Source organism: Nicotiana tabacum, chromosome 6 (assembly GCF_000715075.1).
Source record: "Nicotiana tabacum cultivar K326 chromosome 6, ASM71507v2, whole genome shotgun sequence".
NCBI classification, from domain to species: domain Eukaryota; kingdom Viridiplantae; phylum Streptophyta; class Magnoliopsida; order Solanales; family Solanaceae; genus Nicotiana; species Nicotiana tabacum.
The window spans coordinates 62,353,089-62,363,928 of record NC_134085.1 but is presented as its reverse complement, the minus strand read 5'-3'; positions in this window follow the sequence as shown (position 1 = coordinate 62,363,928).

Genomic DNA, 10,840 nt, shown 5'->3' with positions numbered 1-10,840 from the left:
CAGGTTACACCACTTCATCATCAATCAGTCTGCTTTTCTCAATCCTTTTTAATGGATCAGAGGTTCATTTAAGCACATAACCTAAGATAAAAAGATCATCATTAGAATTATCATCCTAAGTAGGATTTTAGGGACCGGGTCTCTCATTCAGTTCCCCTCTTTTTCAGCACATTCACCAATTCCTCCATCATTCAAGAATTCTACAAACCTAGCAACAATTTCAGCCTCACGCTCTAGAATATTAGATCTACTATATTCCCTTTCAGTTAAACTTCCATTAAAATGTACCAAAGAATTATTGGGGTTTTGATTCTGATGGAGTTAGGTTTTTGGAAAGTGAGAGAGTTGGGTTCACTGCTGGCATATTTGGAAAGAAGGATTATTTTGAGACAAGGTTGATTTTTTGTTTTGAAGAAAAAAATTAGTTTTATTTGGGTGTAAGATAGAGACGTGCCTTTTTGGGGCAATGGGTCAGTTCAGAAAAGATTTAACATTTTGGACTTCAAAAGTTAGGAGGAGAGGTAGGAGAAAGGCAAAAACAAATTGACGGCATGACACTTCAACAGCTTAAAAAGGCATATAAGTATGGAAGAGACTACTAACCTAAGTCACGAGAACCAGGTTCCTTGATGGTTTTTGAAAATTTTGAGCAAAGACTCCTAGAAGTGCAATGTCACTTTTACTTATTTTTGTCCTAAGACTGCCATGTATGTATACCTGTAACAGTATAAATTTGAGTTAGATGTCACCGAAAAATGCTTTTTAGCATTGTACCTTTACTTCTTAACATAGCCAATCATCGAGGGACCTAGTTTTATAGGAATCAGGCCATGTGTAGTTCCGGATCCACCGGTGAATGAAGCCGATGGAGTTTTTATAAGAATGGTAGCCAATTTCGGCAAAGGTTCTTTTATGAAGTTTAATGTCGGATGGAGTTATGATTTTGGGTTTGGAGTGTATCGGATGTATTATAGGGTAGATAGCTGGATATCACGAGGTAGGATGGGTAACTGATGAGAATCGGTAGTGAAAATGGCATGAGAAAAAATCAGAGCGAAGGCTGTTCCTGTTTGAAAAACAGTTACATCCGGGACCACCAGCAAACTCAAAATATGATGCATGCAAGTACGTAGGTTACTATGAATATTTAAACATGATGAAAATTCCCTTTGGACCATGAAAGATTGTCCTTGAACGGTGCGGATGATGTCCTTAGACTATGATGTCCTGGGCCATGAATTGTTTAGTGAGGGATTCGCAAGCCATGAAATGATGTTCTCGGGCCATGAAGATGGTGCCTCCGAACCATGACACCTTTGAATAATGATATGCAAGTTTGAGAGATCTTCAAGCCATGACATGGTATCTTCTGGCTATGAGGATGATGCCTTTAGACAATGACGCCTTTGGACAAGTTGGCAATATTCAGCCCATGAGATGTAATAATATGATGCTAAAATTAAAAAGACAAGGCTTAGTCTTGTGAGGTTGAGGGTAGAGCTTAGCCCGAAAGAGAAGAAAATAGATAGTGCTGGAATAGAGCAACATTTATGCAAGGAGGGACAATGCTTAGTCCTATGAGAAGGTAGTGCTTAGCCTTATGCAAAATGGAGACAGAGCTTAGTCTCATACAGGATGTGAGACAAGGCTTAGTACCATGCAAATGGAAGGCAGAGTTTAGCCTTATGCAAATATGGGGGCAGGGATTAGCCTTGTGCAAATATGGAGGCATGGATTAGCCTTATGCAGGATACGGGACAGGGCTTAGTCCCATGCAAATGGAAGACAGAGCTTAGCCTTATCCAAATATGGAGGAAGGGCTTAGCCTCATGCAAGGTTCGGGACAGGGCTTAGTCCCATGCAAATGGAAGGCATAGCTTAGCCTTATACAAATATGGAGGCAGGGGTTAGCCTCATGCAAGGTTCAGGACAGGGCTTAGTCTCATGCAGATGGAAGGCAGAGCTTAGCCTTATGCAAATATGGAGGTAGGGATTAGCCTCATGCAATGTTCGGGACAAGGCTTAGTCCCATACAGATGGAAGGTAGAGCTTAGCTTATGCAAACATGGAGGCAGGGCTTAGCCTCATGCAAGGTTCGGGACAGGGCTTAGTCCCATGCAGATGGAAGCCAGAGATTAGACTTATGCAAATATGGAGGCAGGGTTTAGCTTCATGCAAGGTTCGGGATAGGGATTAGTCCCATACAGATGGAAGGCAAAACTTAGCCTTATGGAAATATAGAGGCAGGGCTTATCCTCATGCAAGGTTCGGGACAAGGCTTAGTCCCATGCAGATGGAAGGGAGAGCTTAGCCTTTTGCAAATATAGAGGTAGGGCTTAGCCTCATGCAAGGTTCGGGACAGGGCTTAGTCCCATGCAGGATGCGGGACAGGGCTTAGTCCCATGCAGAGAATAGGTAGCGAATAAGAATAGAATACTTCTTAGCTGGAGATATATTCAGTGTCAGGTGGCCCGATTGATAGTGATTTTGCTCCGCGTATATGTATTTGCAAATGCTACTGCTAAGTCAGATGTGCATGCGCTCAAAGAAAAATTGTATGTTTCGTAAAGGGGAGGTTGGTTCGTGCCTTCGTCCGCTGGCCTTGCTCCTCCATTCTGGATGCCTTGTTTGAGTTTCCTTAGGTAACGCCTGGCTTTTACGGAAATAGAGTTTTTGAAAATATGCATTTATTGATGAAAAAATAGAGTTATTTTAGAAACATGGTGAAATATCAAATTAATTTTACATGAACTAGTGACTATAACATATTTCAAAGACGTTGCAGCTTTCTTGTTACCCTCAAAATTCTGCCCCAGTTTGGTAGATGATCCTTTGGCCGTTTGCGAGTGACGAAACTTGTTGAACCTTCTTCGGAATTTTGAGAATCCTTCTCAAAATTCTATCCCAGTTTCTTAACCAAAATCTAACTTTCTAGCATGTGATGGCGTCGACTGGACTTGCTCCGGAATTTTGAAATTCTGCCCCAGTTTCTGGTTCTAGGGGTAAATGGAATTTTTATTATGATATGACTGAACCCACATGGCTGCCTACGTATCCCCATATAAATGGAAATAAGGTCAAGCGTAGTTAAATTACATCTGATGAGGAAATGTAAATAGTCTAAACATAGTATCTTTTTACTGCGTCTGAATTGATTGGTTTTGGCCAGACTTCTCCGTCCATTTCTGCAAGTATGAACGCTCCTCCTGTTAGCACCCTGTGAACCATGTAAGGACCTTGCCAGTTGGGAAAGAATTTCCCTTTGGCTTCATCTTGATGTGGGAAGATCTTCTTCAGCACCAGTTGTCCTGATACAAACTGTCTTAGTTTGACCCTTTTGTTGAAAGCTCTAGGCATTCTCTTTTGATAAAGTTGACCGTGACATACTGTATTCATTCGTTTCCCATATATATAAGGGCCAATTGCTCATAGTGGCTCCTTATCCATTCTGCATCTGAGTTCGACTTCCTGTATGATTCTTAAAGAAGGAACCTCTACCTCGGCTAGGATGACAGCTTCGGTACCATAAGCTAGCATGTAGGGAGTTGGACCGGTTGATGTGCGAACTGTAGTGAGGTATCCCAACAAAGCAAAGTGTAGCTTCTCGTACCATTTTTTATGGTTTTCTACCATCTTCCTTAGTATCTTCTTGATGTTTTTGTTGGTGGCTTCTGCGGCTCCATTCATCTGAGGTCTGTATGCTGTAGAGTTCTTGTGCTTGATTTTGAAAGTCTTGCACATGGCTTTCATCAGATCACTATTGAGATTGGCGGCATTATCAATGACAATGGACTCGGGGACTACGAATCGACAAACAATACAATCATTGACAAAGTCTGTGACGACTTTCTTGGTTACAGCTTTATAGGATGCAACCTCTACCTATTTTGTGAAGTAGTTAATGGCTACTAGAATAAACATGTGCCCTTTTGAAGCAGTGGGCTCAATAGGAACGATGACATCCATTCCCCAGGAGGCAAATGGCCAAGGTGAGCTTGTGGCAGTGAGCTCATTTGGCGTCACTTTTATCATATCGGCATGCACCTAACATTGGTAGCATTTTCGAACAGACTGGACGTAATCTGTCTCCATGGTCATCCAAATATAACCGACCCTAAGAATCTTCTTGGTCATGACAAAACCATACATATGAGGGTCGTAGGTCACCGCATGTATCTCCTCAAGTAGCCTAGAAGCTTCTTTTGTGTCGACGCACCTTAGCAATCCCAAATCAGGAGTTCTTCTATACAAGTTTCCTCCGCTGTGGAAGAAATGATTGGACAGTCTCCGAATTGTGCATTTCTGAGCATGGTTTGCATGCTCCGAATATTCTCCTTTTGCCAAATATTCTTTAATATCGTGAAACCAAGGTTTTGCGTTCGTCTCCTCTTCAACATGGGCACAATACGCTAGCTGATTATGAATTCTCACTGGGATGGGATAAATGAAATTCTTGTCTGGATGTTGCATCATGGATGACAAAGTGGCCAATGCATCGGCAAATGCATTCTGAATTCTGGCCACATGCCGAAACCCTATCTTCGTGAACCTTTTTAGCTATTCCTGTACATGGTGTAGATATGGCAATATCTTGGAATTCTTGGTGGCCCATTCTCCTTGTACCTGGTGCACAAGCAAATATGAATCACCAATTACCAACAGCTCCTGAATATTAAAGTCGATTGCCATATTGAGTCCTAGTATGCAGGCTTCATACTCTGCCATGTGGTTGGGGCAGGAAAATTTGAGTTTAGAAGACACCGGATAATGCTGGCCAGTTTTCGATACCAAAACCGCTACAATGCCCACTCCTTTGAAATTTGCAGCTCCATCAAAGAACATGCTCCAACCGTCTATGTTTCAATAATGTCCTCTCCTACGAATGACACTTCTTCATCAGGAAAATAAGTTTTTAAGGGTTCGTATTCTCCTCCCACAGGATTTTCAGCAAGATGGTCTACCAATGTTTGTCCTTTGACCGCTTTTTGAGTTACATAGACGATATTGAACTCACTTAACAGTATCTTCCACTTGGCTAACTTCCCAGTCGGCATGGGCTTCTGAAAAATGTACTTCAGAGGGTGCATCCTGGATATGAGGTATGTGGTATAGGCACAGAAGTAATGCCTCAATTTCTGGGCCGTCCAGGTCAAAGCACAACAAGTGCGTTCCAACAGAGGGTATCGTGCCTTGTAAGGCGTGAATTTCTTACTCATGTAGTATATGGCTTGTTCCTTTATCCATATCTCATCATGTTGTTCAAAAACACATCCGAAGGCTCCATCTAATACAGATAGATAGAGTAGCAAAGGTCGACCTGGCTCTGGCGGGATCAAGAACGGTGGTGTGGACAAGTACTCCTTGATTATGTCGAAAGCTTTCTGACAATCCTCGTTCTAGCTTGTTTTGGCATCTTTCCTCAACATTTTGAAGATGGGTTCATATATAACTGTGGACTGCGCTATGAAGCGACTGATATAGTTGAGACGTCCTAGGAATCTCATCATGTCCCTTTTGCTCCTAAGTGGCGGTAACTCCTGAATAGCCTTAACTTTAGACCGGTACATCTCGATCCTTTGACGACTGACAATGAATCCTAGTAACTTTCCTGCAGGAACCCCGAATGTACACTTTTCGGGGTTCAGTTTTAAGTTGTGCCTCCTTAACCTGTCGAAGAACTTTCTCAAGTCTGTTATGTGGTCTACGGCCCTCTTGGATCTGATAATGACTTCGTCCACTTACACTTCTATTTCTTTGTGTATCATATCATGGAAGATGGTTGTCATGGCCCTCATGTAAGTAGCCCCAACATTCTTTAGACTGAATGGCATCATTTTGTAGCAGTATACCCCCTCCCCCATGGTGTAATAAAAGATGTTTCTTTACGTCTTCATCCATCCAGATTTGGTGATAACCTACGAAGCAATCTACAAAGGATTGGAGTTCATGCTTGGTGCAGTTATCGATCAGGATGTGTATATTTTGCAGTGGAAAGTCGTCCTTGGGACTTGCTCTATTTAAGTCTCAATAGTTAACACATACTTTGACTTTCCAATCTTTTTTCGGAACTGGTACAATGTTGGCTAACCAGGCTGGGTACTCAACCACTCTGTGGACTTTGGCTTTGATCTACTTAGTAACTTCCTCCTTGATTTTCAGGCTCATATCTGGTTTGAATTTCCTGAGTTTCAGCTTCACTGTCGAACACATGGGATTGGTAGGCAACTTGTGAGCCACTATGGATTTTCTCAAACCGGTCATGTCATCATATGACCATGCAAAAATATACTCATACTCCTTCAAGAAACGAATGTACTCCTCCTTCTCTATCGGTGATAAGTGAATGCTGATGTGAGTCTCCTTGGCGGTTTCGGCGTCTCCCAAATTTACTGCTTCGGCTTCATCTAGGTTAGACTTAGGCTTATTTTCAAAGTTCTCAACCTCTCTGACAATCTCCTCAGGTATTTCATCTTCTTCCTCTGAGTCACTATCCTTATTGCGTTGTCTCATTACATGTGACAGTCACCGGTTCATCAGGAAAAGTAATAATTACGCTGTAGAAAGAAAAGTGTAGAAGATAATAATGAATAATAAATAGCAATGCATCGATTAAAACTGAAAACATCAAACAAGTATGGCTCAATGAATAGAGCGTTTATTTGAAACAAGTAAGTCTTTAAAACAAAATTACTGAAAATAGCTTAGATTCCTAGCATGGCTATAGAAATAAAATTAGGCTGATTGCCAAGCTAAACAGGGACTCGGCGAACCCGGGATGGTGTGGCAGTCCAATTCCTGAGAACAACTCCATTCTCCACAGTCTGAATAGTGAGGCCTTCTTCTTATTCCTCCTCCTCCTCCTCAATTATTGCGCCGCAATCCATGTCTTCATCATCTAGGAACAGATTCCTCAGACCAGCTAATGTTTTTTCTTATGCAGTTCCCCATATTGTATCAGCTTGGTGAAAAGTCTGACCCAAATGTGGCACTGATTGCTTGACAGGGTAATAAGGTCCATGCTATGGAGGTGACCAGTCATCATACTCTTGCCATGTATACTGGTATCCGAGCCCGAAGGTAGTACCATGTCGTTTCAACTGTATTGGTTTGGTGAGGCCTTGGAGATTCTTCCCAAGTCCTTTGTCGGGTTCATACCCAGACATACTAGTATGCTTTTTATTTTGTTACTCCACCATCTGTCTTTCTCAACGGCATTGACACATTCGATGCAATGATAGGTTTCCCCTCCTAGCCTTATTTTGTTCCCGATAATCAAGATGGTTTGACTAGTGTAAATGGGGTTACTCCCATCCCCATGAAAGATCACCTTCTGATGGTTCCATTCGAACTTCACGTCCTGGTGTAGTGTGGAAGCCACAGCCCCAGTGGCATGCATCCATGGTCGGCCCAATAGAAGAATATATGAAGCTAATATGTCAAGCACCTGGAATTCAACGTCGAACCAAGTTGGCCCCATCTGCAGACAAAGATTAATCTCCCCAATCGTGGCCCTTTGAGACCCATCGAAGTCTTTCACCTTCATGCTTCATGCTCGTATTTCATGGAAACCTTTTACCAATCTCTTCAGAGTATCCAACGGACAAATGATGAGGCTTGAAGCTCCATCGATCAGAACTCTGGCAATGAAGTTATCTTCAAATTGTATCGCGATATGTAATGCTCGGTTATGATTCAACCTTTCAGGCGGTAGTTCATCCTCGTGGAAGATTATTTTATGACTTTCCATCACCTTCCCTATAATGTTGACCATTTCTCCACAGGTGATATTGTTGGGTACATACGCTTCACTCAACACCTTCATCAAAGCATTCTTGTGCGTCTCCGAATTTTGCAACAGTGATAGGATGGATATCTGAGCTGGGGTTTTATTCAAATGATCAAAGATGGAGTATTCCCTTGCTTGTACCTTCCTCCAAAGGTCATCTGGTCCTATTTCAATGAGAGGCTTCTTGGTAGTGACATCCTTACTTGGTCCTCCAAGTGTTCAGGTGTATAGATTCTTTCGGTCCTAATCATTCCTTGTGCAGTGTCGGATTCCTCAATCTTTACCTTTCCTTTTCGCTTAGCTTCGACAATGTAATCCCAGGATATTGCATTTGAATCGAAAGGAGGTGTGGTTGATACTATTATTGTGAAAGGGGTGGCCACTTCTACTTCAAATGGAACAGGGGTGGTCGTATGTGGAGCTACCTCTACCTCAAATGGAACCGATGCAGCTACCTCAACCTCGACTGGTGACTCAGTCTGTACTACAATTGGATTAAGTGTGACTGCAGGTTTAAAGTCATCGCTTTCTCGAATAAGCCCGATTGACCCCTCAGGATCCCATTCTTCATCCATATCTATCACATGTATCCCACCACCCCTATGATCCGGGAGAGAATTGTTGTGGACGCTGGGTGCAGCTTCTTTCGCTTGTATGACCTTGCTGTAATTCAATGTCTGAATTTTATCTTTCAATGATCGGCACTCATAAATGGTGTGCCCCTTCATACTAGAATGGTATGCACAGGTTTTGTTTGGATTGACCCATTAGGATGGGTTCCCTAGTGCCATAGAGGGAATAGGAGTGACGTCACCAGTGGCCTTCAACCTTTCATACAACTAGTCGATGGGTTCAGCAATTGTGGTGTATTGTCTGGGTGGTTTGCGGTCGAAATTGGGTCGTGGTCTTGGGTAATTTTGACGAGTTAGAGGTGACTAGAAATGAGATGGTTGGGAATTATAGGTGTGATAGACAGTGGCTGGTTGGGGATATCTGGGAGATAAGGGTTGATATGTAGGTGGAGGTGTTTGGTATGTGGGTGTGGGTGTTTGGTATGTGAGTGGAGATTTTTGGTATGTGAGTGGAGATTTTGGGACCTGATCCACCATTACTACCCCGGGGTCTTTCTTTTTCGATATGCCGCCTGATTGTAGTGCTTTGTTTATGGCTTGTAGTGCCTCAAAGTTCATTACCATTCCGCTCTTGATGCCTTCTTTGATCCTTTCACCAAGTTTGATGATATTAGAGATTTATGGTTTTCAATAACCATCGACCTTTCATAATATTGCGGACCCTATGCTCTGACAAAGAATTTTCTCATCTGTTCCTCATCCAAAGCTGGCAAGACTTTGGCCGCTTCTGACCTCCAACGAGTAGCATACTCGTGGAAAGTCTCGGTGGCCTTATTCTTAAGGTTCTAAATGTAGAAAACATCTAGTGCATTTTATGTATTGAATCTGAAGCGATCCATGAAATCAGATGTCATACTCACCCAGTTGGACCACTTCTTAGGATCTTGGCTGATGTACTAGGACAAAGCGTCTCGTGTAATACTCCTCATAAAAAGTTTCATTCGGATCTTTTCATCCTTTCTGACCCCAACAAGCTTGTCACAATAGGTCCTTAGATGAATCATAGGATCACCTGTACTGTCAAACATCTCGAACTTAGGAGGTTTGTAACCTTCTGGCAGTTCTACATCCAGTTGTATGCATAGGTCTTCATGATTCAAACCCTATATCCATTTGCCTCCTTCGACACCCTGAACCCGGATTGTAAATTTCTTGAGTTCCTCAGCCATGTTCTTGATGAGCAGGTCCTTCTCAGCGGATTCTGGTGTATAGGAGCTTGGTTGAGTAGAGTGAGGTACTGTTTCCACATATATAGGGTTGTTTTGGTGAGTGCCAGGAACCTGAGTATAATAATGGCCATTGGTTGAGTTTTGAGGATCGGGAATGGGTTATGATATGTTCTGGGGAGTGTGATAAGTAGCGGTTGGTGGGTTCTGGATTGGTTGATGGTGGTGTTGTGGCGGAGTTGGTATCGGTAAGGGATTGATATTTTGAGGTGGAGTTGCATATTGATTTGCGGGAGGGTTTTGTGGTTGCTAGTTTGGTGTGTTTTGGGGAGGCGCTGGATTTTTGGGATTTTCTTGGTTGATATCGGGGACATTCAGGGTGAGGGATAGGTTTGCCAAGTTATGGACCTGCTCAAGTTCTCCCTATAGCTCCAGCATCTTTTGTTCCAACCTCAAAACTAAATCATTTGTTGCCGGAGTACTCCGACCGTCTAAAGTTTCCATATTCTCAGCATTTTCCTTTCGAATACCACTTTAAGTCATCCATTTTAGCCTTCCCTTTGCTTCTTGTATTACTTGGAGAAGGAGGAGGTGGAGCCTCTAGATCTGGTTTGATATGGTAATAATGCCAGTATGTGCGAACCAACCTTAGGGGATGGGAATAAAGAATAAAGAAAAACAAAAGGTAAACAAATCAATAATGGTTCTAAAAAGTTTGCAGTATTTAAACACATATTGCAGGAATGTAAATTTGCGTCCTAATTTGAGAGGCTCGTTGTGCCCGAGGTAGGCCTAGCGACAAATAGGTTTGGAGAAATTCAGTGCCAATAATTGCCTTATTTCATTAATGTATAAATAACGGCCCAAAATGACACTAAATAAGATAATGTTGATAATGGCACTTAGCCTTATTACATTTAAAAGAAAGTCAAGTAAATCTAATCTACTTGGTCCCAGAAGGATCCTCTCCAGACCGGATGCTATTGTCAATCAACTCTCCCAGATCGTGCAGGTTCAGCAGTAAGAATGCCCTTGCCAAATGCCCTCCTTCATTTCCCTCAGCGTTATAGCTATCGGTGACTCTCTTTCTTATCTTTCCTCCAATTCCATCAAACTGTACTCCAAATATTCCATCCTTTCGCTAGATTTAACAGCCCTTTCCTTCCACTCATTAATCATTTCCATATCGGCCTTATGTTGCGCCATATGTTCAGCTTCAGACTCTCAAACTATTTTGCGCAGTTTGTTATACTTCA